General features: G+C 41.6%; 1 protein-coding gene across 1 annotated transcript in view; it reads right to left on the reverse strand.

The window, feature by feature from the left end:
• LOC122927090 (keratin, type II cytoskeletal 3-like) overlaps nucleotides 1–4,994 on the reverse strand; it is a 72,572-nt gene extending 67,578 nt beyond the window's left edge. Inside the window, exon 1 of the mRNA XM_044278671.1 lies at nucleotides 4,917–4,994. The gene's annotated coding sequence lies outside the window, so the exon portion shown is untranslated. The remainder of the gene's footprint in view (nucleotides 1–4,916) is intronic.
• Nucleotides 4,995–6,000: the final 1,006 nt, after the last annotated feature.

Raw genomic sequence — 6,000 nt, forward strand, 5'->3', positions numbered from 1 at the left:
GGAAAGGGGAGTGATTTAAACTTTTATATTTTTTTTATTTTTGATATATTTTTAAACTTTTTTAAATTTTTTGTGATGATTTTGAAGCTCATATATGAGCCTATAAATAATGTCTTTTAATTTTTGATTTTGTTCTGTCAGGGATTTTCAAAATTACATTTAAACTAGAAGTTGCTCATTTCTTATCCTGGACTGCCATCTTGTGGCCAAAATAAGAAATGCAGCATGAACACTTAAAGGGAACCTGTCACCTCCCAAAACCATCCGAAGCCGCCAGCAGTACCTGCGTGTAGCCAGCAGTGTGTTTCTGATTATGCCTTTCTTCCTGAAGGCAGATGCAGCAAAAGTATTGAAATTGTTTTATCCCCTGCCCGGCGCGCTTCTCCACACATGCTTGAAGTCAAGGAGGCAGCGGCCTCCTTGCTTCAAGTCACGGTAACCACACCCCCTTCCCTGCCCTTTAAAACGTTTTCAGTACTTTTGCTACATCTGCCTTCAGGAAGAAAGGCATCATCAGAAACACGCTGCTGGCTACACGCAGGTACTGCTGGCGGCTTGGGATGGTTTTAAGAGGTTCCCTTTAAAGCCTCATCAGCGAGGCTTACAGTGTTCAGTGTCGGTAGGAAGCCCGAAAGAGCGAGCTTCCGGGTATTTGCGCATTTAGATGCTGTGATCTCGCTTGATCATGGCATCTAAAGCCTTTAATTACCACAATCTGCATTATTGCCAGTCACTGTAATTAGCCGCAGGTCTCTGCTGTATGAAACAGCAGAGACCTGCCGGCCATGGCGACCGCTGCACGTACAAGCGGGCGCCATGTTTACATATCGCTCCAGCACCGTACATGTACTGTGCTGGTAGCGAATGGGTTAAGGTGCAGGGGAGGCAGGGTCCCTGGTGTTCGTGACGCCAGCACCCTTGGGTGAAAAAAGGTGATAAGTTTGCACAATAAGGAGACCAGTTCTCTTAACAAATTCCTAGTACTTGACTGAAGCTGATCCAAAGGTCATCAATGTGCGCAAAAGTCATTTACAGCATGGCACCTTCTACAATGGTTCTGTTTAGTTTCCAAAAATTGCATAAGGGCTAGTTTTCCTCTATAACAGGGGTCAGCAACCTCCGGCACTCCAGCTGTTGTGAAACTACAATTCCCAGCATGCTCCATTCATTTCTATGGGAGTTATGAGAAGAGCAGAGCAAGTGTGCATGCTGGGAGTTGTAGTTTCACAACACCTGGAGTGTCGGAGGTTGCCTACCCTGCTCTATAACAATCAATCCCTTGTTTCTCCAGGCTGGAGGGATGTACTATCTCTGCTGTACTGTATAGTCATATACTTCTGCATCCTCTCTAGGAATACTACCTCCTGACAGGTGGCCTTCTTGTCTTTGGTTATGGTGGGCAGCTGGTAGCTTAGAATCTCTCCACCTAATGCAAAGGAGACTGGAGCCTCATAAACGACAGTTACCTTCCTTTGCCAATATTCTCACTCCCTCTCTGGGTCGCCTGTATCTTCTATAATCTTTCCCTTCTATGGGCTGGTGCATGAAACTAACTCTGGAGTTTAGATAACTCTCCAAAATGGCTGCTGAGGTGCAGCTTTTCCTCAGACATCACACTCTCCTCCTTCTTCTCCTCTCAGAGAGCGGGGCAGAGTCAGCCCTGGGAGGTTTGTTAGAACCTCCCCCTCCCTATGCAACTTTATGGGAACTCGGGCAGAAGCACATTTTCATGAAACACGATCACAATATTAGGCAGTGTGTTTCAGGACACTGCACTACTACTACTACTATTACTACTACTACTACTTCTGGCCGTATAGCTGGTGCTGCTACTACCCCCATTCTGGCTCTGGGAGGACGAGGCCTAGGTCTTTTTATTTTGAACCCTTCCATATTCCAGACATTTTATTAAAGGCCTAATGTTAACTCACCATTTTCCTAAATGAGAAGTCCTGGGTTCAGTACATAGTCACATAAATTATGGAACGGACACAGATGCTCCAATAGCATGTTAAATTATGGCACAGAGGCGATCCTCATGTGTCCAAGGTCCCAAGGGATTGAAGTAATCAGGCAACCACCACACATAGTTTGAGGCCTATGGATCCAAAAAGCATATCTTTTTTTTTTTTTTTTAAGTAACACACGGTACCCTCCACTCCTTGACTGGGGCACTTGCTCTATGTCCTCAACATTCAAAATTGTAAGATATCAGGATGAGCAGATTTTTAGTCTAATTGTAAAGTTATGCTAAATATTTTTACGAAGTATTTAAATTCTGGGGGGGAGGACCTTCAGTTTACACTTCATTTGATCTCAAGAGAATCTGTTTTTTGGACACATGGGTCATTAACCACTTCACATCCGGGCCATTTCCCCCTTCCTGACAGAGCCATTTTTTGCAAATCTGACCTGTGTCACTTTATGTGGTAATAACTTTAAAACGCTTTTACTTATCCAGGCCATTCTGAGATTGTTTTCTCGTCACATATTGTACTTTATGACAGTGGTAAAATTGAGTCATAAAATTTCATTTTTAATTATAAAAAAATACCAAATTTACCAAAAATTGCGAAAAATTTGCACATTTTCAAATTTCAATTTCTCTATTTTTATAATAGATAGTAATACATCCAATACATAATAATATTTTTGAAACAAAAAAAAATCATGTTTTAGTGTCTCCATAGTCTGAGAGTCATATTTTTTTTTATTTTTTGGGCGATTGTCTTAGGTAGGCTCTCATTTTTTGTGGGATGAGATAACAGTTTGATTGGCACTATTTTGGGGTGCATATGACTTATTGATCGCTTGCCATTGCACTTTTTGTGATGTAAGATGACAAAAAATAGCTTTTTTGTGGCAGTTTCTATTATTTTTTTTTACGGTGCTCACCTGAGAGGTTAGATCATGTGATATTTTTATATAGCAGGTTCTTACGGACGCGGTGATACCTAATATGTATACTTTTTTATTTACTTATTTAAACCAAAAAAATGATATTTTAATGTCTCCTGATGATGTTCTGAGAGCTATATATATATTTTTTTTTTTGCGATGTTCACCTGAGGGGTAAGGTCATGTGGTATTTTTATAGCGCAGTTTGTTACAGACTCAGCGATACCTAATATGTATACTTTTTTTAATTTATTTAAGTTTTACACAATAATATCATTTTTTATGATATTTTAATGTCTCCATGTTCTGAGAGCTATATTTTTATTTAATTTATTTTTTTGCGATTTTCTTATTTAGGGGCATATTTTTTGCAGAATGAGGTTTTATTGGTACCATTTTGTGGGACATATGCCTTCTTGATCACTTGGTGTTGCACTTCTTGTAATGTAAGGTGACAAAAATGGCATTTTTTTACACAGTTTTTATTTTTTATGGTGTTTATCGGACGGGGTGGATCATGTGATATATTTATAGAGACGGTCGTTACGGACGCGGCAATACCAAATATGTCTATTTTTTTTTTTTCTATTTTTACATATATTTTTTTTTATTACTTCATTGTGTTTTTTTTTTTTTTTTACATGTGAAACCTTTTTTACAATTTTTTTTTATAATTTTATAAAACACTTTATTTTTTATTTTACACTTTGTGTCCCCCATAAGGTCATACAAGACATTTGACTTCATTTTTTATTTTTTTTTCACTATTGATTTTTCCTGTAACTGGGGCTGACATAGTACCCCAATTACAGGGGAAATACACCCCCCAGAGAGGCTGTACAGCAGTATACAGCACTGTACAGCCTCATTGCAGGGCTAAGCGAGGTCTGTGAAAGACCCGGCAGCTCCTGCACTCTTCCGGCCCCGGCGGTCGCATAGAGCTTACTGAACTGTATACACAGCGCTCGGTGAGCGCTGTGTATACAGCGATCTAGAAGGCAAGGACACCTGGGAACTGTCCCTGCCTTCTGTCAGGGTTGCCCTGCTGTCACTGACAGCGGGCCCCCCCACTCTGCAGCTACATGATTAGCGTGCAGCTGCGATAAAGTTCAATACTGTGGCGAGGGCAGCACTGTGATATTTGGTTCTGCAGGGGCGGTATTTTGTGCTGCACTGTGGTATTGCAGGCCCAGCTTACTTCTGTTGACCCGTCTTCTGTTACTCTGGAACCACCTACAACATGGGGCAACATTTAGGTTTTTTTTTAGGGCCACTTTAGGTTCCCAGTCCACCCCTGATAGATCGTAATAGCCTATTATTGTTGTCAAGTAATCACGCTCCAAAACCAAAAGAGCCATCCCTTATTCGCGTTACTTATTAAGGGTTTAATGGATTTTTACCCACCCCCGAAGAGAGAGATATGAGATTAGATGGGATGACGGTGAAATTTAGACAATGGGGTTATCAGGAAAGAAAACTCCACCTTCCCTTTGTAGTTATACAAGCACAACCGCGACCTCCTCAGACGGCTGATTGGTTGGGGGCCCCGCCGATCTGTTATGATGACCTATCCTGAAGATAGGTCATCAATGCCTGAATCTTGGAAACCCCCTTTAATGCTGGAAATTTCTTGTACAAGTCATTCTAACTTATAAAGCCTGTCGGAAGAAAAAGAAAATACTAGAAGTCTAGCTGCTCTGACTTATTACTACTGATATAACCACAGTCAGCCATGATTTATACTGCAGTTCTGCTCTGTCAGGACACCGCTATGATCAGTGGTGGAGAGATAAGGGTAAAGACTGGATGATTATAAAGTAACGGCAGATTAGCAGATATACTGAGGGAGACAAAAGGGATGGACAGGATGGGGTTAATATTATTCCCCCCCCCCCCCGACCTTTCCATGTATGATAAGGAATAGTCTGAGATTCTCAGGTCATGGTGATGCATTCAGGTAACTCTCATAAGGTAAGTAGCAGGTGACTTGATATGTGGGGGGAGATATAGCTACATACCTGCTGCATGTGGAGCTCCGGGATGTCAGGAATATTTTCCGATAATAATGGAAGAGTGAGGATTGTGTAAGCGTCTCCTGCCCGGACGTCTCACTACAGCCAATTCTTAGTGACGTACATGATGGGCGCTGGCTTCTCTATCACAGCAGATGAAGACTCAGAGAAGGGGGGGGGGACGTAGTTAACCCCTTAACAACAAGGCCTGTTTTGGCCTGAGGAAACAACTTTTTTTTTTCCTTCCTCAAGTCCCCAGAGACATTACGTCATTAGGGATGAGCGGACCCGTGGATGTTCAGGTTCAACAGGTTCGGACGAACCCCATAGAAATCAATGGGGACCCGAACTTTGGTGCTGTAAAATAGTTGTATTTATCACAGTTCTGAAATCCGATGTCAGGTAGTCACTAGTGTAATTTAGTTATAATATACTCACAGAGTACCTTCACCACTGTAAATCCTAACCATCTAACCATTACTCACCCAGATTGTGCCCATAAAAAGCAATTAACAATAAGGCTTGGTGGGACAAGGAAAGGAACAATATCTCACCCTCACACTTGCCCTATCAAGCTATAGGCCCTGCCTAGGAAAACGGAATGACCGGCCCGATAGGGACGATCCCGTGTCAGGAACCTCCTAATAGGCCCTATATGTCCCTGACAAGGGATAGATTCCGCCACCCGAGAACAGAACTAATATGACTACAGTCCAACAGTAATGTCAGAAGTCAATGCATGTATCAGAAAAGAATAAAGTTACAACAAAAATAATCGCACATAATACATATATGCTCCCAAATAAACCAGTGGCGTCCAAGGTTGATCACCAGTGGAAAAAAGGAGCACATGTCCCAGGAATGCAAACTGTGTCCCGATGCGTTTCTCTGAGGTCAGTTCATCAGGGGACCACCTATAACAAAAACCATCTCCAAAAAGCAAACAATACAAAAATGGAGGCAATAATATGTGTGCGAATCAGATTAAACTATTTAAAAAATGCCCATATGATAACATACCTCCCAACCTTTAAAAATCGCAAAGAGGGACAATATGTGCGGCCCCCATAACGGTTTTAGGTGCAGTTTT

The sequence above is a fragment of the Bufo gargarizans genome, chromosome 2, assembly GCF_014858855.1.
Source record: "Bufo gargarizans isolate SCDJY-AF-19 chromosome 2, ASM1485885v1, whole genome shotgun sequence".
Taxonomy (NCBI): Eukaryota; Metazoa; Chordata; class Amphibia; order Anura; family Bufonidae; genus Bufo; species Bufo gargarizans.